Source organism: Chlorocebus sabaeus, chromosome 27 (assembly GCF_047675955.1).
Source record: "Chlorocebus sabaeus isolate Y175 chromosome 27, mChlSab1.0.hap1, whole genome shotgun sequence".
Taxonomy (NCBI): Eukaryota; Metazoa; Chordata; class Mammalia; order Primates; family Cercopithecidae; genus Chlorocebus; species Chlorocebus sabaeus.
Genome location: NC_132930.1, coordinates 3,806,838 through 3,831,430, shown reverse-complemented (window position 1 = coordinate 3,831,430; position 24,593 = coordinate 3,806,838). Strand labels below are relative to the sequence as shown.

Genomic DNA, 24,593 nt, shown 5'->3' with positions numbered 1-24,593 from the left:
AACAAAGAAATTGAATGGAATCTACTCTAGTTGATAAAACAGTGGCAGAGTTTGAAAAGATTATCTCCAAGTCTAAAAGAAGTTCTTCTGTGAGTGAAATGTTATCTAACATATCACATGCCACAGAGAAATCTTCTGTGAAAGGAAGTCAACTAATGTGACAAACTTTATTATTGTCTTATTTGAATAAATTGTTCCAGCCACTCAAATCTTTAGCAACCACCACCCTGATCAGACAGCAACCATCAACATTGAGGCAAGTACTTTCACCAGCAAAAAATTACGACTTTCCAAAGGTTCAGATGATCATTAGCATTTTTTTAGCAATAAAGTATTTCAAAATAAGATATGTACATTTTTTAGACATAATGTTATTGCACTCTTAATAGACTGCAGTATAGTCTAAACATAACTTTAATATGCACTGGGAAGCCCAAAAATTTGTGTGACTCACCTTATTGTGATTATCCCTTTATTGTGGTGGTCTGGAAACAGACCATTAGGTATACAAAATTTGTCACATAATTTGTATTAAAATACTATATATATATATGCACAATTTATTTAGTTACCTTTTATTTTCTCCTTCTGTAGCTAATCTACGGGATTGTTTTTAGTTCTATAATAATTTAAGGCTAGTGTTATATTTGTTAGACCTGACATTTACTCAGTACTTAAAGTTTAAAATTTCTTTTGTTTCCTTTGGATTTACAGCTGCCTAAAGCAGCAGTCATTTCCAACCTGCTTTATTTTGTTGTTGTTCTATTTTGTTTTGTTTTAGGGTTTTAGCAACATGAAGTTATGGTTTTTAGTTTCTGTCTCTGCTGGTAAGTGGAAAAGAAGAATGAGGAAGGGGCTTTACTGGCCCAATTGGAAACAGAAACTAAGAAACCATGACTGTATTCTCTCCCTTGGACACCCTGACCATAAGATCATCAATCCCTTTCCCCCCGTGTTTTTTTTTTTTTTTTTTTTTTTTTTTTTTAGTGAGACCTTCAGAATGGTTTGTAATTTTGGTGGCTATTTATTTTTCCTTTTCACATATCTCTTTGAGGGTTTACCTGATGAGTTCTTGGTGATCCAGAAGGAGTGGAAGTTTTACATAGGCAAAAGTGACAGGGTACAGCTGGGTTTAAAATAACTGATGTCAGGCCTAAAAATGGATGCCGAGGTAGCAACTAAGTTAAACTTGTGACAGCAACAAAATGAAAAAAAATTTAATGAATGATTATTTTCTCTAGATAGTTGAAACACACTGTGCTGTGCTTCTATTGTTGTCAGGAATGATACAATGCTGGGAACATGGTACATGCTCAGCAGACAAATATCTGCGAATAGATAGATTTATATTAATAAGTTGGTTACATTTTCTGAAGGGAGTAATTTCTCCCAGTGGATAACTGTCTACCAGTTTCCAGGGGTAGTCATCATTAAAATACACACCAGGATTCTCACCAGGATTTTGTCACTGCTCTATTCCAATGCTTTTGCAAAGTTCAGGCCATTCCGTTCTGGAGACAAATACCTAAAGCTAGTCACATAAACAAGTAGGCAGAAAGGAAAGTATTAGATACCCTATTAAGAGCAACATGAACAAGTCCTTGGCCAAAAATATCTTGTAGATTTTAACCTTTGACATGTGTAATGCTTTGGCTTCTTGAGATATTCTATCAATAATAAAATACCTTGCTGACTTGTAGTGTACTATTGTTTTATCATTTAGATAACTGGAAGAAGAACGTGAAAAAAGAGTTGGAAGGATTTCAGAATAAGATTCATCAGCACCATAAGTATATAACTATCCACAGGGTCATGAGGTCCAATCTCAGCTCTTAAATCTAAATGTATTATATAATGTGAGAGAGACTTCCTGTTTCTGGTAATAGCTGGCTAAGTTATTTGTGTGAATCTCCCAGCTGAAGATAAAACAAAACAAAAACAGGGTAAAATTATCTGTATCTGTAAATACATACACACACAAATATATACATACAAACACATACTTGCACACATATACACACATTCATATACACACACACACAAGCATATATTTTTTTTAAGTTTCCTAAGTATTTGTATCCACAGAATAACCTTCATATAGAGATGCTTTTACCCAAGGCCTCAGACACTCCCCGAAATAAACATTTTAGGGAAAATAACCCAGGAAACACTCAAAGATAAACAGGCACATGAGAAATTTTAATAGGGTCAAGAATCAATGCATAAAACAGAGAGCAGAAAAAACTCATACAGACTTCACATATTGCATTATTAAATATGCATTTGTAAATCACATTTACTCTGTTTATAGAAGTAAGCAGTAAATTTGATACCATTTGCAGGGAACAGGAAAATTTAAGAGTACATTTAAGAAAGAACTACAGGCTGAGCACAGTGGCTCACACTTGTAATCCCAGGACTTTGGGAGGCTGAGGTGTGTGGATCACCTAAGGTCAGGAGTTTGAGACCAACCTGGCCAACATGGTGAAACCTTGTCTCTACTGAAAATATAAAAATTAGCCGTGCGTGGTGGCATTTGCCTGTAATTTCAACTACTGGGGAGGCTGAGGCAGGAGAATCCCCTGAACCTAGGAGGCAGAGGTTGCGGTGAGCCAAGATTGCACCACCACCGCACTCCAGTCTGAGCAACAGAGCAAGACCCTGTTTAAAAAAAAAAAAGAAAAGAAAGAAAGAAAAAAAGGAAAAAAAAAAAAAAAAAGAACTACCGAAAAATAAATACAATAACAAAAATTTAAAAATGTATTTGGCATTTCACTAAACACAGAGAAAATAAAATGAATACTACATAGATTAGAAGAAATTATCCAGCATCATCTAGCCCAAAAGGGAAAAAGTGGAAAAGAGAGTGAAAATACCTAAACTCTAGAGTGAGGTTTAGTTAATATTTGACTAGAGTCTCAGAAAGAGAGAAGAGACAGAGAATGGGCCAGAAGAGCATTTGAAGAGATCATGGCTTAGAATTTTTTAGAAGTCATGTGACACGTGAATCCACAGATTCAATTAACCCCCAAATTTTTTAGCTTGATAATTAAAATACAATTCCAATATTAGACATAATGCAGTGAAACTGTTTTAAAAGATAAAAAGAGAAATTTCTTCCCCATTGGTTTGTGATATCTTCTTACAGTGAGTTGGATGGCTGGATCATGTGCAAATGTTCTTCTCGAAATTCAGATTCCTAGAATTCATGAATTTAACATAGCATTGTGAAAGTTAAGAGAAAGTCTTTCGTTCTCATTGCTTAGCAATCTGACTGGGTGAAGCCTAATATATTCCTGGGATTTTCAAAACCTGGGTTGCTTTTACCTTTGACAGAATGTAAAATTGCCATAAATTTTCCAATTTTTGCCATGTCTTGCATTGCACTTGCCATTATTTGTCTAATATGCTTCACATCATTGTTTGCCTATTTCCATCCCCAACCATGTTGTAGCACCGGACATTGTAGTCCTAAGACAGATACAGGAAAAGATAACGATGCATGACTAAATCCCAGAAAACTAGGCTCCTATAATAGGAGGTTTTCTCTTAGCCCTCTCGTCATCAAGGCTGAGTGCTTCTAAGAGATTTAACATACAATAACACTGTATATAATTCCTCCTAAATTCAGAAATACGAACGAGAACGATATTCTGACAAATCTATGGTGTTTAGTATTTCAATGAACAAAGCAAGCACACTTTCTTTTTTTCTATAAACTGTATAAACAATTATGTGGGTAAAATAATCTCGCAGAATGTCCAAAAAGTAGCAAAGAGTGTGATATGACCAGAAAAGTTCTCAAGAGATGAAAAAAAGCAAAACCCTGCTTCCTTGTCTATTTGAAGATTTGATGTTAGGAAACCAGCTAGGCTGGGTTTTTGTTTGACCCAAGATAAACAAAATAATATACTTGATATTGCAAAATAAAACAACATACCAAGACTTTTGAATTTGATCACAAGTATCATCCCATAATGTAAAGTCATGTATCCCTTTGGAAATACATAGGAAAAATGGCAAAAACAAAGTAAAGCAGTTTAATTCCCAGTATTTGTAAGTTAGAGAGAACTTTTACCTTAGTTTTTGTGTGTGTGCAAAACCAATCTTAAAGAAATCACTTTCCAGGTGAATTCAAGCAAGAATTACTCATTCTCTTTAGGACTTTAAGTGACAAGGTGATGTAGTTTGGATATTTGTCCCTCCAAATCTCATTTGAAATGTGATCCCCAGTGTTGGAGGTGGGGCCTAGTGGGAGGTGTTTGTGTCATGGGGGTTGGATCACTCATGAATGGCTTAGTGCTGCCCTGGCAGTGATGAGTGAATTGTCTCTCTACTGGTTCCCCAAGACATAGCTATTTAAGAGTGTGGCACCCCTCCCATCTCTCTCTCTTGCTCTTTCTCTCTCTCTCATCATGTGACATCCCTGCTCCCCCTTAGCCTTCTGCTATGTCTGGAAGCTTCCTGAGATTCTTACCAGAAGTACATGCCAGTGCTACACTTCTTAAATGACCCGCAGAACAGTGAGCCAAATATTTTCTCCCATTCTGTGGGTTATCTGTTTACTCAGTTGATAGTTTATTTTTCTGTACAGAATTCCTTTAGTTTATTTGGATCCCATTTGTCAATTTTTGCTTTTGTTGCAGTTGCTTTTGGAATCTTTGTCATGAAATCTTTGCCAGATTCTATGTCCAGAATGGTACTGCTTAGGTTGTCTTCCAGGGTTTATTATAGTTTTGGGTTTTACATTTAAGTCTTTAATCCATCTTGAGTTGATTTTTGTATATGGTGTAAGAAAGAGATCTAGTTTTAATATTCTGCATATGGCTAGCGAGTTATCCCAGCACTATTTATTTATTTATTTATTTATTTTTTTTTTTTTTTTTTTTGAGACGGAGTCTTGCTCTGTCACCCAGGCTGGAGTGCAGTGGTGGGATCTCAGCTCACTGCAAGCTCCGCCTCCTGGGTTCACGCCATTCTCCTGCCTCAGCCTCCCGAGTAGGTGGGACTACAGGCGCCCACCACCTCGCCCGGCTGGTTTTTTGTATTTTTTAGTAGAGACGGGGTTTCACTGTGTTCGCCAGGATGGTCTCGATCTCCTGACCTCGTGATCCGCCCTAAGACAGTGTCTTGCTCTGTCACCCAGGCTGTAGTGCAGTGGCGCGATCTCCGCCCACTGCAAGCTCCGCCTCCCGGGTTTAGGCCATTCTCCTGCCTCAGCCTCCGGAGTAGCTGGGACTATAGGCGCCCGACATCACGCCGAGCTAATTTTTTTGTATTTTTAGTAAAGACGCGGTTTCACCGTGTTAGCCAGGATGGTCTCAATCTCCTGACCTCGTGATTCATCCTCCTCGGCCTCCCAAAGTGCTGGGATTACAGGCATGAGCCACGCTTCCGGTCCCCAGCACCACTTATAAGGCTTCTTACTCATTCATTATTTAGATAGTTCCATTTTTTGGTACTTCTTTCTGTTTAAAAATAGTTATTTCTAGTTCTGCAAATAATGCCAATGATAGTTTGATAGGAATAGCATTGAATCTGCAAATTGCTTTGGCAATACGACATTGCACAAAGCATACTTGTTACATCATATTTATTGACGTGCAAGTTGAATCATTGTTGGATTCCAGAGCTAAGTTCCATTTGGTTATATCATATTGTCTTATTAATGAGCTGTTGAATTCCATTTCATAGTACTGTGTTCAGGATTTTTGCATCTATGTTCATCAAAGTTACTGGACTATGATATTCTTTTCTTGAACAGTCCCTGACTATTTTTGGTATCAGGGTAACTAACCTTGGCCTCAAGAAATGAATTTGGAAGTGTTTTCTCCTCTTCAATTTTTGGATGAGTTTAGGAAGGATTGGTGTTAATTATCTAAATGCATGGTAGAATTCACCACTGAATCCATATAGTCCTACGATTTTCTTTGTTGGGAAGTTTCTGATTAATAATTAAATATCCTTCACCGTTATTGGTCTATTTGGATTTCCATTTTCTTCATAATTCATTCTCGGTAAGTTGTATGTTACTAGAAATTTATCTACTTTTTATAGGTGCTTCAATTTGTTCATGTTCTTTTTTTTTCATGGTAGTCTTGTGATCCTTTGTATTTTTGTGGGTTCACTTGTAATGTCTGCTTTCTGATTTACATTTTAATTTTGTAGTCTTCTCTTTCTCCTGCTTAATCTAGCTACTGATTTGTTAATTTTATCTTTTCAAAAACCAATTCAGTTTTGTTTATTGTTTCTATTGTCACTCTAATCTCTATTTTATTATTTATGTAATAATCTTTATCATTTCCTCCCTTCTGCTGACTCTGGGCTCAGTTTATTCTATACCTAGTTTCTCTAAGTGTAAAATTAACTTGTTTATTTGAGATATTACCTTCTTCTTAATGTAAGCATTTATTCCCATAAACTTTCCTTTTAGAAATGCTTTTGTGGCATCCTAAATATTTGAAAATATGTTTCCATTTCTGCATTTCTCAAGTTTTTAAATTTTTCCTTTTGATTTCTTCCTGGATCCATTGGTTATTAAGGATTGTGTATTTAACTTTCACATGTTTGCGAATTTGCTAAAAGTTCTCCTGGCACTGATTTCTAACTGAATACTACTGTGGTCAGAAAAGATACTTGAGATGATTTTAATCTTCTTAAATCTGTTAAGACTTGTTTTGTTGTCCATAATATAGTCTACCATCTAGAATGTACTATGTGCTTTTTAGAATAATATAATCTACTTACATTGGATGGAACATTTTGTATGTTTGTTAGGTCCATTTGGCATATAGTATTGTTCAAGTCCACTGTTACCCAATTGATTTTCTGATTGAATGATCAACCCATTGTTGAAAGTGAGGTATTGAAGTTCCATACAGTTATTTTATTCCTGTCAATTTTATCTTCAGGTCTGTCAAAATTTGCTTTATATACTGAGCTGGGCTATTCTTGGATGAATTTGTTTACAATTATTATATCTTCTTGATGAATTGGCCCATTTATCAAAATGTAGTTACCTTCTTAATTTCTTTTGAGAGATTTTGATATAAAGTATATTTTGTCTAATATAAGTATAAGCAGCCCTGCTTATACTTATAAAAGTATAAACAGTATATTTTTGGGTTATACTTTTCATGGAATATCTTAACAGTTTAAGTGATTATTGATAGGCAAGGAGGTACAATTGTCATTATGTTCATTGTTTTCTTACTTTGTAGTTCATTTGTTCCTTTCTTTCAGTCTTTATTGATGATATAATGGTTTATTGTAGTGGTATTATTTGATTCCTTTCTCTGTCTTTTACGTATCCACTAGAAGTTGTTTTTTTTTTTCTTTGTGGTTACCATGGGACTTGCATAAAATATCTTATAGTTATACCATTCTTTTAAAAACTGCTAACAACTTCAATTACGAACAGAAACACTACAGTTTTATTTCTTATTCCTCTCACAGTTGAGGTCATTTAATGCCTACATACTGTGTATCCATTAACAATTTATTAAATGTATAGGTATTTTTAATGTTTTTATCTTTTGGATTTTGAACTAAATATAAAAGTGATTTACACATCACCATTACATTATTCAATATTAAAATATTCTTAATTTGACTGTATTCTTACCTTTTTAATGAATTATATGCTTTCATATGTTTCCATGTTTTTATTTAGTGTCCTTTTGTTTCAACTTGAAGAACTCCCGTAGCATTTTTTATAAGGTTGTTTTTATGGTGATGAATTTCTCTTTATTTCCTCCTCATTTCCAAAGGACAGATTTTCAGGGTATAGTATTTTGGGTTGGCAGGTTGCTTTGTTGTTGTTGTTGTTGTTGTTGTTGTTGTTTCTGTTTTTGTTTTCTTTCCTGCACTTTTGCAAGGTTTCCGTTGAGAAGTCCATTGATACCCTTATGGAAGTTCCCTTGTCTTTGACAAATCTGTTTTCTCTTGCCCTTTCCAAGAATCTCCCTTTGTCTTTGACTTTTAACAATTGGATTATAGTGCATCTCAAATTATTCTTCTTTGGGTTGCTTTTACTTAAGTCCTTTGGGATTCCTGAATCCAGATGTACACATTCTTCTCAAGATTTGAGAAGCTTTCAGCCAGCATTTCTTTAAATAAGCTTTCTATCTCTTTCTTTCTCTTATTTTGAAAATTCCATGATTTGTATATATTCATGAGCCAAATCATGACATTTTGGTAAACAGACCACCTATATGATGATGTTTCCATAAGATTATAATATTGTATTTTCACGGTACCTTTTTTAATACTTGGATATGTTTAGATACACAAATATTTACCATTGTGTTACAATTGCCTACAGTATTTGCCTACTGTACAGGTACAGTACATGTTGTACTAGTTTGCAGACTAGGAGCACTATGCTATACTATAAAGCCCAGGTATACAGTAGCCTATAATTATAGTTTCATGTAAATATATTCTATGATATTCACATGACATATTCATCTAACAATGCATTTCTCAGAACATATCCCCATTGTTAAGTGACATATAGTTTATTCATAATTTGATAGTGTCTTGTAAGGCTCTTATGCTTTCTTCACTCTTCTTCATTCTTATGTTGCTCCTTCTAATTAGCTAATTTCAAATGACCTGTATTTAATGTTGCTATTTCTTTCTTCTGCATGATCAAGTCTTCTGTTGAAGTTCTCTATGGAATTTTTCACTTTTGTTATTGTATTCTCAACTCCAGGATTTTTGTTTGGTTCTTTTTATGCTATTTGTCTATTAAGGATTAAGGTTGTTTTTTTTTTTTCTCATTCATCATTTTTTAAATTTTATTTAGCTTTCTGTCTGTTTGCTTGCATCTCATTGCCCTTCAAATGATAATTTTGAGGTTTTTTTCTAGGTTATTTGTATACCTCCTTTTCTTTGAGATCAGTTATTAAAACTTTGTTCATTTTCTTTACTGGTGTCACATTTAACTGATTCATTATTATCCATGTATCCTTGTGTTAGTGTCTTTCATTTGAAGAAAAAAACACCTCATCCAGTCTTTACAGACTGCTTTTGGCAGGTAAAGACCTTCTCCTGTTGGGTTTCAGGTTGATAGAATTGACTCTTGGATTGCACTTGAGTAGAGTTGGAGCCAGTTTATGTGACCTCTACTGAGTCCTCAGTGTGGTCTGTACTCAGCAGGACTGTTACCAAGGCTCAAGTGGGTGTGGATCTTGTCTGGTCTCTGGGTCAACTAAACAGCCTCAAGGACTTTGGCAAGTAAAGCTGGTACTAAGATGAAGGTTAGCTTTAAAGTGCACAGATAGATTTGAGTGCACAGACAGGTTTGATTCCCATGGATCTCGGGGAAGTTTCCAATGGGTGCCTGGGTGGACTCCTGGCCATGAATCCTTTGCCCCATTCTTTGACTGAGTGGGGCTCTAATTGAGTCAAATGGCTGCTTCAGGGTCCACAGCCAAAATGAGTCCTTCAGGACTGCCTCTGCAAGTATGGATGGGTATATCTCACGCTGGTTTCTGGGCAAGCAATACTGCTTAGAACACAGGTGACAGGGGCTGATACTGAGATACAAGGCCATTTCAAGATCTGCAGTGGAACTAAATTTAGCTGGATTGACTACAGGGGTACAGATGTGGATGCCTCCCTCTGAGTCCTGGATGTGAAGGACTGCTCTCAGACCATAGCTGAGAGGAGGTGAAACTGAGTTACAGTGCTGTTTCAGAATCTGCTTTAATACTGAGGTTGGCAGATCTGCACTGGGAAATCAGACATACATGTTGAAATTATTGATCACACACCACAATATGAAATAAAAAGAAATTATCCAAAAAAAAATAAGGAGGAAGAACTCTATTTTTATGATAAAGTTGCAAAAATAATTGGTACACTTTTTTTTTATTTCTTTAAACTAAATCATTTAGATTTTCTTATTTGGCACAATAGATGGAAAAGTTTTATATAGCAAGTCCCCAGTATGCTTAGGTTCCATTTCTGAGCACATTTATGCATTTTCTTTTTACTTGTTCTTATTTATCTTCTTAACAGAGTGGAAAACTTTGATTTTCTCTACAGAGAATTCATAGACAACTACCTAGTTGGTGGCCCACTTTAGTCTTTACCCATCTGAATTTAGAATGCCATCACAAGATTCCTTCTAAATTACCAAAACCTAACAGGCTATTTTCTCTCTGCATTTCTACTTGCCACTTATTTTCTACTTTGATTCTGGAAATACTAATTCAAACTTTCTCTTCTCTCCGTGCCTCATATAAAAGGTTAATCTGCCAGCAAAATTGGTAACACTGTTTTTAAGCTTAATTTTTAAGATAAAGAAATCACTGAAATTTGGTTTAGTGTTTAATTTTGAAAGAAAATAACTGTTTGGTACTTAATCATCTAATAATTGTTTTTGATTATCTGCATCACACTGAGAGTGTTCATGTAAAGAAAGGGATTATTTTACGTCATATTTATGTCAATATGAAAAAAGAAAATATTTACCAGAGGCAACAGTTTGGAGGAGACCAATATTTAAATTTATTTGGATGTGAATCGAGCATTTTGTAATAACAGTATCAAGACCACAATGTAATTGAGAAGTACTCCATAGATCAATATTTCCATTTTAAACCAATTCAGTTACACAGTCCATTAACAAAATATTACATTTGTATTACATGTATAGAAAGATACACTTTAAAATAAAGTAATAGTAACTCAAAGGTATTTGATTTTATTTTGGTATATTTCCAGGGAAACATTAAAAGTAGAATTAAAAGTGTGAAGGAAAATGAAAATAGCACATTTAAAACAGATATATAGAGGTCGTAATTTTTAAAAACCCTGTAATTATCAATAAGTATTTCTTCAAGAAAATTTTCATCCTTCATGATTAACGTACCCATTTTTCTTGTTTTTCAACTGAATTGGCTTCATAGTAGGGTTAGATATTTTCCCATAGACTATGACATTTGATTATATTCTAATCCAAATACTAGACTACATTTAGCCCTTTCTCTCCTTTTAAATCTTGCCACAGGCATTTCTAGTTGATGTTTGGCTTTTGAAAAAGTTTAGGAAAATGGAAGGTGTGGTGAAATACCTCCTCATTTCATCTGTTAAAAATTTTATTTTCTATTTAATTCACTGAAAGGACAATGTAACTGCTACAGGTCACAATTAGCTGTTGCCTTTGTTTCCGGTATGATGCAGATCATGCTCCATTTCTTTTTATTGCCAACTTTTGGATAAAAGTAATCTATACAGGCTGTCTTCATCCCTTTACCAATTCAATTCTAAACTTTTCAGATCTACCATCTACATTTACTACTTCACTAAAATTACTCTCACTGACATCATCAAATAAAATATTTTCATTTTTTGTTATATATTCGTGGATTTCCTTAAATAATTTAGTCTTCATTAATTAAATTATTGAAATTATTTCTATCTTTAGCTCTACCTTATTTCATTTTTTCAAAGGTCTGGTAGCTCTTTATAATTGTTGTCATTATCTACACCATAAAAACTGACAATTTTCAAAGTCCATTTCTCAGTTCTATGCTTTTTATTAAACCTCCACATAAATTAACCTAACCAATTATACAGCTTGAATTTCTATTTTAATGTAGATGGTGAAATACGTTCATAAATAAGATAATCTGCCCACCAACCAGTTACCACATTAATTTAAACTTTACGGTCTTAATTTTTAATATTTTTGTTTTATATTTATTTATGAAATGTGATCTCTGTCTCTTCCTCCACTTAATCTCATTGAAATATCTACTTAAGATTTGTTTCAAATGGGCCGGGCGCGGTGGCTCATGCCTGCAATCTCAGTGCTTTGGGAGGCTGAGGCAGGCAGATCACGAGGTCAGGAGATGCAGACCATCCTGGCTAACACGGTGAAACCCCGTCTCTACTAAAAATACAAAAAATTAGCAAGGTGTGGTGGCGGGCACCTGTAGTCCCAGCTACTTGGGAGGCTTAGGCAGGAGAATGGCGTTAACCGGGGAGATGGAGCTTGCAGCGAGCAGAGATCCTGCCACTGCACTCCAGCCTGAGCGACAGAGTGAGTCTCAAAAAAAAAAAAAAAAGATTTGTTTTAAATGTCTTCTTTCTCATGAAACTCTTCCTGATTCCTCAGTATGGATATGATGATGATTTCCTCTGTGCACATTCTATTTTATTTTATTTTATTTATGGCACTTATTGCACATGTTTTACATGTTTTTTACTACTATCTATCTGCTTGTCCAATTACGTCTATTAAAGCATAATCTTCAGAGTAAGCATGATATCTTAATTTTATTCACCCAGATCAAGAAAAAATCATAGTGAAAGTGGAAAGGTGTCTATATATCCCAGAGAGTTAGCTGGCAAGAATTTGACTGCTGTGATATGATATAATCCTTTGAAACAGAGCTTCTCTGCATAAAACTTACTATTAATTGATTTGATTGATTATATTCCCTGGTTTGAATATTAATTGATTACATTCCCTGGTTTGTTTGAGAAAGTCTATGTTTTCACTATTGTCCTTAAATAATTATTGTTACCCACTCTTTTAATTCTCAAATATCTATCAATGTAACTAATGAATTATTTGACCATCTTAACTAGAATATGCAAAGCTGGGTGGTTTATCTTATTTATGTCTCTATGGTTACCAATCTGTGACCTTATAAATTCACTCACATCACAATTCTAGCAAAAATATTTATGCTAAACTCAATATAACTGGTCCACTAAATATGGATTAATGGAATGTCAGAATCACTGTTTCTTCCCTCATGGTGCCAACCAAAGTCTTGCACATTACTCATCCCTCTTAAAGATTTATTTAATTGGACCAAAATTCAAGAAAGCTAGTATCAGAGACAGGGGATCTCTATTAAGTCACACATCTAATACTTTCTTAGGTGATTTTGTTTTCCAGGGAATTGAAGAGAGTTTTGTAGAGAAATAATTTGAGCACCTAAGTGAAAACAGGTAGGCCACCTGACTCAGTTCATTTCTGGGAAAAAAAATGCTCAAAATATTCATGCTTTTTACAAAGAAGTCCAATTTAACACCCCCCAAACGAACCCTCCCAAGAGCATCTCATTTGAAATATAATATCCACAAGTTACACAGATACATGCCAGACATTTTTATTATTTAATTTTTTGGATAATGATAATTCAATTCCTTGAATAGAAATTGCCATGTGAAGTGAAGATTAAACCACAGAAGCGTAGAGTTGATGGGGCTCTACTATCTTATTTCTTTCTTTGAATAGCTGTCAATATATCAAAAGGTGAAAATAAAAAAGATATCTATTCATTCCATTTTAAACCTTCTATCACCAAACTATTTCTTAACAAGGAAAAAAGGCAGTAGCTTTTTCCCTTATACTCACCCACCATCGCTTTTTAAAATCTCACTTAAAAAAAAAGATACCTTTATTGAGTGTACAAAATTAAAATTATCCTGCTACTAAATTTATTAACCTCTCCAACAGGACTCTCTAAAGCTAACATTCATGATACCCATTAGGCTTACATGCTGTGAAGGGAATAAATGAAGATAAGAACAGAGAAATCATAGAAGCACAAGAGAAAATTTGGCATATGTATTATAATCTCCAGCACTGCGGTTTCCTAGAGAATAAACATACCATCAGTCATGTCAATTAATCCGTATTACACTAATCCCAAGCTAAAGGATAAGCAATCAAATGAGGGTAAGAGGAGTATGTAGAGCATAACATCAGATGCATCAGAGAGAAAACTTAGCAGAAGGACTAACTTAAAGTGTGCTCCAGAATAAATAAGCCAGGATTGTAATTGCCAGGTCTAAAATGAAGTCTGGCTACTTTAAGTGTACCAATGCTTGAAATAAACTATACAGCATAAAATGATTCTCAGTGTTGGTCCTGGAGATAGCATATAATTCAAAAACTGAAGGACTGCAGCAAAGTAATAAGGGTAATCAGATCGGGAATCTAAATCAGAATTCGGATTTTCAAAAATTCCCTGGAACTTCTTGTAAAACTGTTTTATTTTAGTTTCAGGGATACATGAACAGGTTGCTATATGGGTAAATTGTGTGTCATGGAGGTTTGGTGTACAGATTACTTCATTCATTACATAATACACATAGTACCCAATAGGTAGTTTTGTGTTTTTTTTTTTTTTTTTTTTTTGTCTCCACCACTCTCCTACTCTTCACTCTTAAGTAGATCCTAGTGTCTATTGTTTCCTTATTTATGTCTATGTGTACTCAATGTTTAGCTCCCACTTGTAAGAGATACCATGTAGTATTTTATTTTTCTTTTCCTATAACAGTTTGCTTAGGATAATGGCCTCCAGCTCCCTCCATGTTCCTGCAAAGGACATGACTTCATTCTTTGTTATGGCTGTGTAGTATTCTATGGTATATATGTACCACATTTTTGTTATCCAGTCTATCATTGATGGGCATCTAGGTTGATTGCATGTCTTTGATATTGTTAACAGTGCTGGCTGTGGTGAATATACATTCATAAGTGTTTATGGTACAATTATTTCTGTTCCTTTGGGTATATACCCAGTAATGGGATTGCCGGGTTGAATGGTAGTTCTGTTTTAAGTTCTTTGAGAAACTGCCAAACTGCTTTCCACAGTGGCTGAACTAATTTACCTTCCCACCAGCAGTATATGAGCATTCCTGTTTTTTTCCCACAAGCTTGCTGGCATCTGCTATTTTTTGACATTTTAAGAATAGTCATTCTGACTACTGTGAGATGGTGTCTCATTATGGTTTTGATTTCTATTTTTTTTAATAATTAGGGATGCTTAGCATTTTTTCATATGCTTGTTGTGTATGTATATGTCTTCTTTTGAGAAGTGTCTGTTCACGTCCTTTGTCCACTTTTAATGGGGTTGTTTTTTGCTTGTTAATTTGTTTAAGTTCTGTATAGATATACAATTTGGATACTAGACCTTTGTTAGATCCACAGTTGGCAAATATTTTCCCCCATCCTGTGGCTTGTCAGTTTCCTATGGTGATAATTTTTGTGTGTGTCATGCAGAAGCTCTTTGGTGTAATTAGGTCCCATTTGGTCAATTTTTGTCTTTGTTGCAATTGCTTTGGGAGTCTTTCTCATGAAGTCTTTGCCAGGACATGTGTCTTGAACGCTATTGGCTAGGTCTTCTTCTAGGGATTTTAGAGTTTTAGGTCTTATATTTAAGTCTTATTCCATCTTGAGTTGATTTTTATATATGGTATAAGGAAGGGGTCTAGTTTCAATCTCTGACATATGGCTAGCCAGTAATTCCAGAACCACTTATTGAAGAGGGTGTCTTTTCCCCATTGCTTGTTATTGTTGACTTTGTTGAATGTCAGATGGTTGTATGTGTGACCTTTTTCTGATTCTCTTGCCTTTCACATTGGTCTATGTGTTTGTTTTTGTACCAGTACCATGCTGCTTTCATTGCTATAGCCTTAATGTACATTTGAAGTCAGGTAATGTGATGCTTCCAGCTTTGTTCTTTTTGCTTAGGATGATTTGGCTACTTAGGCTCCTTTTGGTACCATATAAGTTTTAGAATAGTGGATTTTTTAAATTTTGTGAAGAATGTCATTGATAGCTTACTAGAAATAGCACTGAATATGTTAATTGCTTGGGGCAGTATATCCGTTATAACAATATTGATTCTTCTTGTCCGTAAGCATGAATTTTTTGTTCCATTTGTGTCATCTCTAATTTCAGTAGTGTTTTGTAATTATCTTTATAGAAAACTTTCACTTCCCTGGTTAGTTATATCCTAGGGATTTTATTTTTATTTTTGCAGCTATTGTGAATGAGATTGAGCTCTTAATTTCGCACTCAGTTTGGCTGTTGCTGGTGTACAGAAATACTACTAATTTGACTTTGTATTCCAAAACTTTGCTGAAGTTGTTTATCAGCTCTAGAAGGCTTTGGGCAAAAGCTACAGGGTTTTCTGAGCACAGAATCATATTGTCTGCAAACAGAGATAGTTTGACTTCTTCTCTTCCCATTTGGATGACTTTTATGTCGTTCTCTTGCCTGATTGTTCCAAATAGGACTTCCAGTACTATAGTGAATAGGAGTGGTAACAGTGGGCATCCTTGCCTTGTTCTGGTTTTCAAGGGGAATGCTTTCAATATCTGCCCATTGAGTCTGATGTTCGCTGTGGGTTTGTTATACATGGCTCTTATTGCTTTGAGTTATGTTGTTTCAATGCCCAGTTTATTGATGTTTAATTTTATCTAAAGCTTTTTCTGTATTTATTGAGGTAATAATGTTGCTTTTGTTTTTACTTCTGTTTATGTGATGAATCATATTTTTTGATTTGCATATATCAAACCAACCTTGCATTTCAGGATAAAACTTACTTCATTGTGGTGGATTACCTTTGTGATGTGTTGCTGGATTCAGCTTGCTAGTATTTTGTTGAGGATTTTTGCATCGATATTCATCAGAAAAGTTGGCCTGAGGATTTCCTTTTTTGTTGTGTGTCTGTCAGGTTTTGGTGTCAAGATGATGCTGGCCTCATAGAATAAATGAAGAAAGAGGCAATCATCCTCAATTTGTTTGGAATAGTTTCAGTAGGGATGATACCAGCTTTTCTTTATCCATCTGATAAAATTCGGCTGCTGTGAGTCTGTCTCCTCCTGGACTTTTTCTGGTTGGAATGCTTATTATCACTGATTTCATTTTGGAAGTCAATATTGGTCTATTCAGCGATTTAATTTCTTCCTGGTCCAATATTTAGAGATTGTATATTTCCAGGAATTTACCCATTTCTTGTATGCTTTTAGTTTGTGTGCAGACAGGCTTAATAATTGTCACTGTTTTCTGTATTTCTATGGGATAAAAGGTAATGTCTCTTTTGTCATTTTTCACTGTGGTTATTTGGATTTTTCTCTCTTTTTTTCCTTATTAGTCTAGCTAGTGGTCTAGCAATCTAATTTATTCTTCAAAAAACCAACTCCTGGATTCCTTACTCTTTTGCATGGCTATTTATGTCTAAATTTCATTCAGTTCGACTCTTATTTGGTCGTATCTTGTCTTCTGCTACTTTTAGGGTTGCTTTGCTCTTGTTTTTTCTAGTTCTTCTAGGTGTGATATTAGGTTGTTAATATGAGATCTTTCTGACTTTTTGATGTGGGTGTTTAGTGTGATAAACTTCCCTCTTAACGCTGCTTTAGCTGTGTGCCAGAGATACTGGTATGTATTATCATTGTTTTCATTAGTTTCAAATGATTTCTTAATTCATGCCTTAATTTCATTATTTCCCCAAATGTCATTCAGGAGCAGGTTGTTTAATTTCCATGTAATTGTATGGATTTGAGTAATTTTCTTAGTATTGATTTCTATTTTTATTGTGCTGCGGTCCAAAACTATGGTTGGTATTATTTCCATTTTTATTTTTAATTTGCTGAGGCTTATGTCCAATTTTGTGGTCAGTTTTTGAATGTGTGCCATTTGTAGGTGAGAAGAATGTATATTCTGTTCCTTTGAGTGGAGAGTTCTGCAGATGTCTGTTAGGTTTATACGGTCAAGCATCTTGTTGAGGTCCCAAATATCTTTATTACTTTTCTGCTTCAATGACCAGTCTAATGTCAGTGGGTTGTTGAAGTCTTCCACCATTATTGTGTGGTAATATAATTCTCTTTGCCGGTCTCCAGTAACTTGTTTATAAATCTTCATGCTCCTGTGTTCGGTGCATATATGCTTAGCATAGTGAAGTCTTATTGAATTGAACCCTTTACTACTATGTAATGCTCTTCTTTGTCATTTTTTAACATTGTTGGTTCAAGTCTGTTTTGTCTGAAATTAGAATTGCATGCCCTACTCTTTATTTTTTTGTTTTTCCATTTGCTTGGTAGATATTTCTCCATCTCTTTTATTTGTGCCCGAGTTTTATTGCATATGAGATGGATCGATCAATGACAGCATACCATTGAGTCTTGCTTCTTTATACAACATGCCATTCTGTGAATTTTAATTAGGGCATTTAGCCCATTACATTCAAGGTGAATATTTATATGTGCATATTTGATCTTGTCATTATGTTCTTAGTTGATTATTTTGCCTAATCGATAGTGCAGTTGATTTATAGTGTCAATGGTCTATGTTCTTAACTGTGCTTTTTGGTGGCTTGTAATGATCTTTCATTTCCATATTTAGCATTCCCTGAAGGATTTCTTGTAAGGCAAGTCTAGTGGTGACTAATTCCATTAGCATTTGCTTGTCTGAAAAAGATCTTATTTCTCCTTTACTTCTGAAGCTTAGTTTGGCTGGATATAAAAATTTTTAATGGGATTTCTTTTCTTCAAAAACGCTAAATATAGGTTCACAATGTTTTCTGGCTGGTAGGGTTTCTACAGAAAGTTCTGCTGTTAGCCTGATGATGTTTCCATTGTAGGTGACCTGCCCTTTCTCATTAGCTGTCTTTAATGTTTTTTTCTTTCATGTCAAACTTGAACTCTATCTGAGTTAATTTGGAGAACTAGTCTTAGAACTCTAAGATTCCTTCCTTAGGTTGGTCTATTCAGCTGTTAATACTTGTGATTGTATAATGAAATTCTTGTAGTGAGTTTTTCAGCCCTATCAGATCAGTTTAGTTCTTTCTTAAAATGACCATTTTGTCTTTAACATTGCATATGATTTTATTATATTCCTCAGATTACTTGGATTGGGCTTAAACTTTCTCCCAAATCTTCATTCCTATCCATATTATAAATTAAATGTCTGTCATTTCAGTCCTGTTAAGAACCACTGCTAGGGAACTAGTGTGGTCATTTGGAGGTAAGAAGACACTCTGGCTTTTTAAGTTGCCAGAGTTCTTGTGTTGGTTCTGTCTCATCTGTGTGGGCTGATGTTTCTTTAATCTTTAAAGTTGCTATTCTTTGGATGGAATGTTTTGCTTTTATCTTCTTTGATGCCCTTAGAGGTTTGATTGTGGTATAAAGTGGGTAGAGTCAAAAGGCTTTATTTTGGTAAGATATCAAATCTTACCTGTGGTCAAGGCTCAGAGGCTCAGCACTCTCAGGCTGTAAGCTTTAACTCTGAGGGGTTGATACCAGGCCCTTCAACTTCGTTCTTTGGCCCCTTGAGGTTAAGAAACTGCTGCACTGGAGGGACCAAGCTGTTCTCAGTCTGGTGGTCACAACACTCTGATTGAGGTTGCCAGCCAAGACAATTCATCAGGGTGGTGGCAACTGGGTCTGTGCTAGCTTGAGCATGCCAGTAGCCATGCAGCACTGGTGGGAGTATGCAAGTATCCATACCCCCTTAGCACTTTTAATTGTATTTGCTCAAATGCTTTTTGCCCTTACAGCTTATGCAGAGCATTGGCTTGCAGAGGTAAATGAAAGAAATGAATAAATAAAATGGTAAAGGCACTTAAGCCATATTACACAAGTTTAGTTAACTCTTTAGCAGAATAGGTGAGCTGTTTGGATGTCTTCTACTTCTCCCCTATCCCCAACATTCACACTCTCCCAACACCCTGCCTATTTAGTTTCAGTCACCACTTAAAGACAGAGTAGTTGTACACTCCTCTTCCTTTTCTCATCATCCTAGTCTTTACTCAGAAAGTGACTGAGAGGGTGTTGAAATTTGTACTAATTCTGGAATTGTGAATATTGGGAATAGGCATACCAGCATGTATGGTAAATGTTTTTTAGAGTGATGTTTTGCTAGAATTTGGGATTGGCATACACATGATCAGCTGTTGCCATTTTTGGACCTATTATGACATTTTTTGTATACCACTAGTTGCTAAGGGAGTATATATATTTAAAATTCATAGAGAGTCATTAAACACTAAGCGTCTTTTAGTCCTAATATCTTATTCCGTTCCTAGCACCAGGGAAAAAAGATACCAAAAATAATCTCAAAAATTTCCTTCTCACACATTGTATTAGTCAGGGTTCTCTGGAGGGATAGAACTAATATAATATATATACACACATATCTATATGTTGATATAAAATACACACACACACACACACACACAAAAAAAATATGAGAGCTTATTAAGTATTAACTAACAAGATCACAAGGTCCCACAATAGGCCCTCTGCAAGCTGAGGAGAAGGAGAGCCAGTCAAAGTCCCAAAGTTGAAGAACTTGGAGTCCAATGTTTAAGGGCAAGAAGCATCCAGCACAAGAGAAAGATGTAGGCTGGGAGGCTAAGCCAGTCTGGTCTTTTCACATTTTTCTGCCTGCATTATATTCACTGGCAGCTGATTAGATGGCACCCACCCAGAGTAAGGGTGGGTCTGCCTTTCCCAGCGCACTGACCCAAGTGGTAATTTCCTTTGATAACACCCTCACAGACACACCCAGGATCAATATTTTGCATGCTTCAATTCAATCAAGTTAACTCTTATCATTAATGATCACAAGTCCACCCCTTGTCAACTTGAACCCATACACATCTCTTGAGATCATACATAATCTTCAATTAAAGACAATAATAAGGTCATAATTACACCTAGCATAATACAACTATCCTTTGTACAACTGGAAGCACACCAATCATCAACCAAAATTCTATAAGTTAACAATACTTAAATGCTGATATCAAGTCAATACATCTTATGTCACATGATAAAGAAAAAATAAATAAAATGAAGATTTTTTAGTACAAGTGCATACATGCATCAACACATTTTTAACAAAAGAAGGAAGAAATAGTCATGACAATTACAGCCCTCATTTATGCAACTGATCACATGGTCATAGATGGTATTGATAACTACCTATTCCCTTTGGTTCAGAAAGCACTTCAGCAGGTCATGGGTTTTTTCCTGGTGGAGTGACCCAAACCTTCATTCCTGAAGGATCTGGGCCATTTGTAGTCCTGCCTGGATTGGGCTGTTGTAATTTCCCATTGACCTTAATCACAGGGCATGGTAATACTAAGAGACGCCCTGATGGATCTCCTGTATTCCATGCATACGCTTCCTAACCTCTATTGTGGAGTAATAGACTGATTTCATCTTGATAGTCTGGGTCAGTCATCCCAGTCAACACTGTTAACTCCCTTCCTAGCCTGCTGACTTAAAGATAGGAGGAGCCCAAAGTGTCCAGGTGGCAATCTTGTCTTCCATTTTAATGAAATCATTGTTGTGTCTACTGGTGGCAGCATTCCCCCTTTCTGGAACTAAGACTTCTAGGTCAGCAAAAATAATATTTCAGGGACAGGAAGCAAAAATTTGCTAGTGGATCACTAGGGGTGATGGTGAGTGGTGTCACTTCCACTTCCACCCCTTGATTCCTGGACCCATGAATCCTGGGTATGGGAGAAACAGTACCATATATTGCATGCTGATTCAGAGCATACACAACCTTTTGGATAACTTTTCCCCAACTCTGCAAAGTATTCTCACCTAGTTGGCATTATAATTGTGACTTCAAAAGGCCATTCCACCATTCTGCCAATCACCTGCTTCAGGATGATGGGGAACATGGTAAGACCAGTGAATTCCATGAGCATGAACCCACTGCCTCACTTCTTTAGTTGTGAAGTGAATGCCTTGGTCAGAGGCAATGCTGGGTGGAATACCATGATGGTGGATAAACCATTCCACGAGCCCATGGATGGTAGTCTTGGCAGCGGCATTGCATGAAGGATAGGCAAACCCATATGTGGAGTAAGCGTCTATTCCAGTGAGGATAAACCTATGCCTTTTCCATGGTAAAAGAGGTCCAATATAATCAACCTGCCACCAGGTAGCTGGCTGATCACCACAAGGAATGGTGCTATATGGAGGGCTTGGAGTTGGTCTCTGCTGCTGGCAAATTGGGCACTCAGCAGTGGCCATAGCCAGGTCAGCCTTGGTGAGTGGAAGTCCATGTTGCAGAGACCATGCGTAACCTCCATTCCTGCCACCATGGCCACTTTGTTCATGGTCCCATTGGTCAATGACGACAGGGGTGGCTGGGGAAAGAGGCTGAATGGTGTCCACAGAACAGGTCATCCTATTCACTTGATTATTATTAAAATCCTCCTCTGCTGAAGTCAAAAGTTGGTGAGAGCTCATATGGGATACAAATGTCTTCATGGTTTTTGACCACTCAGAGAGGTCCATCTACATACCTCTTCCCCAAATTTCTTTGTCACCTATTTTCCAATCATGCTTCTTCCAAGTACTTGACCATCCAACCAAACCATTGGCTACAGCCCATAAATCAGTATAAAGTTGCCTAACTGGTCATTTATCCTCCCATGCAAAGTGCACAACCAGGTGCATTGCTAGAAGTTCTGCCCACTGGGAAGATTTCCCTTCACCACTGTCCTTCAGGGATGTCCTAGAAAGGGGCTATAGTGCTGCAGCTGTCCACTTTCGGGTGGTGCCTGTACATCATGCAGAACCATCTGTGAACCAGGTCCTAGTCTTCTCTTCCTCTGTCAACTGATCATAGGAAACTCCCCATGAGACCATCCTAGGGGGAGAGGAGGTATGGTGGCAGGAGTAAAGACCATGGGCATTTGAGTCACTTCTGCATGTAATTTACTTGTGCCTTCAGGACCTGCTCAAGACCGATCACATATATACTACTTCCATTTGATGATGGAATACTGCTGTGCACAACCCACTTTATGGAATGGGTCAGAAAGCACCCATTTCATGATAGGCAGTTCAGGTTGCATGGTGACTTGATGACCAATAGGCAAGCCTTCAGTTTCCAGCAAAGCCCAGGAATAGACCAAGAGCTGTCTCTCAAAAGGAGAGTAGTTATGTTCAGGAACTGTCAAAGGCTCCAACAGCATCCCTATCTGCCACTGACACCTCAAGCACTATTGGATCTGCTGGGTCACACAGCCCAAGTGGCAAAGCAGCATGCCCAGCACCCTGGACCTGTTGCAGAACCTTCTCCTCTTCTGGACCCCACTCAAAACTGGCGGCCTTTAGGGCCATTGGATAAATGGGCTGGAGTAACACACCCAAATGAGAAATGCATAGCCTCCAAAATCCAAATAGGCCCACCAGGCATTCTCCCTCTTTCTTGGTTATAGGAGCGGCCAAATGCAACAACTTATCCTTCACCTGAGGAGTATTTCAACAGGCCCCATGCTACTGGACCCCTAGAAATTTTACTGAGGTTGAAGGTCCCTGAGTTTGAGTCAGATTTATTTTCCATTCTCTGGCATGCAAATGTCTCACCAATAAGTCTAATGTGTTTGCTACTTCTTCCTCACTGAATCCAAACAGCATAATGTTATCAATGTAATGGATCAGTGTGATATCTTGTGGAAGCAAAAAGCGATCAAGGTCTCTCCGAATAAGTTTATGACACAAAGCCAGAGAGTTGATATACCCCTGAGGCAGAACACTAAAGGTATATTGAAGGCAAATTGCTTCTGGTGGGCTTTATGGGAAGGAATGGAGAAAAAGGCATTTGCCAGCTTAGTGGCTGCATACCAGGTTCCAGGAGATGTGTTAATTTGCTCAAGCAATGAAACCAAATCTGGTACTGCAGTTGCAACTGGAGTCACCACTTGGTTAAGCTTGCAATAATCCACTGTCATTCTCTAAGATCCATCTGTCTTCTGCACAGCTCAAATGGGAGAGTTGAATGGGGATGCTGTGACAATCACCACCCCTGCGTCTTTCAAGTCCTTGATGGTGACACTATTCTCTGCAATCCCTCCAGAGATGCGATATTGTTTTTGATTTACTATTTTTCTAGGTAATGGCAGCACCATTTGGCCTTTCCCACCATATATAGCCCTCGCCTTACCAGTCAGGGAACCAGTGTAGGAATTCTGCCAGCTGCTAAGTATGTCTATGCCAATTATAATTCTGGCACTGGGGAAATGACCACAGGAGAGTCTGGGGACCCACTGAACCCACTGTAAGTCAGACCTGAGCTAAAATTCAATTAATTATGTGGCCTCCATAAACCCCTACTTTAACTGGAGGACCAAAGTGATGTTTTGGGCCTCCTGGAATCAACATCAGTTCAGAGCCAGTGTCCAGTAGTCCCTGAAATGTCTGATCATTTCCCTTCCTCAATGCACAATTTCTCTGGTAAAAGACCAAAGGGCTCCTTGGGGAAGGGTGGGAGAAAGATTAACAGCAGAAATTGTCTGTAATGTAGTGGGGTCCTTCCCCAAGGACACTGGCCTCCCCTTCATTCAAGGGGTTCTGGGTCTGTAAACTAACTCAAGTCTAGAAATTTATTGAGGGGCTGTGATTCTCTGTTTTTACAATTCAAATTAGTCTTCTGTCCATTCGACCTACAAGATTTCTGCTTATATAAATTAAGTAGGAGTGCAATGGCCTTCCTATCAACTTCAGACCCATTTCCATTTACATTTTTAGATAACGTTGACAATTTTTATTATTTCTCAAAATTTTAGAATAATTTTAGATATACCACATATAGTATTGTTTAGATATCCCATGTACCTGACATGCAGTTTTCCCTATTATTGGTATACTTCATTTTTATGGCACATTTATAACAATTAATAAACCAATATTGAGTAAAACTCTATACTTCATTTGGATTTCTTCAGGTTTTCCCTAATGTCCTTTTGCTGTTCCAGGATGTCTTTCAGGATGTCACATTACATGTAGTCATCATGTCTCTTTAGGCT

At 36.6% G+C, this 24,593-nt stretch overlaps 1 pseudogene; it reads right to left on the bottom strand.

Moving 5' to 3' along the window:
* Positions 1-21,163: 21,163 nt before the first annotated feature.
* Positions 21,164-24,593, bottom strand: part of LOC140710515 (uncharacterized) — a 51,706-nt pseudogene continuing 48,276 nt past the window's right edge.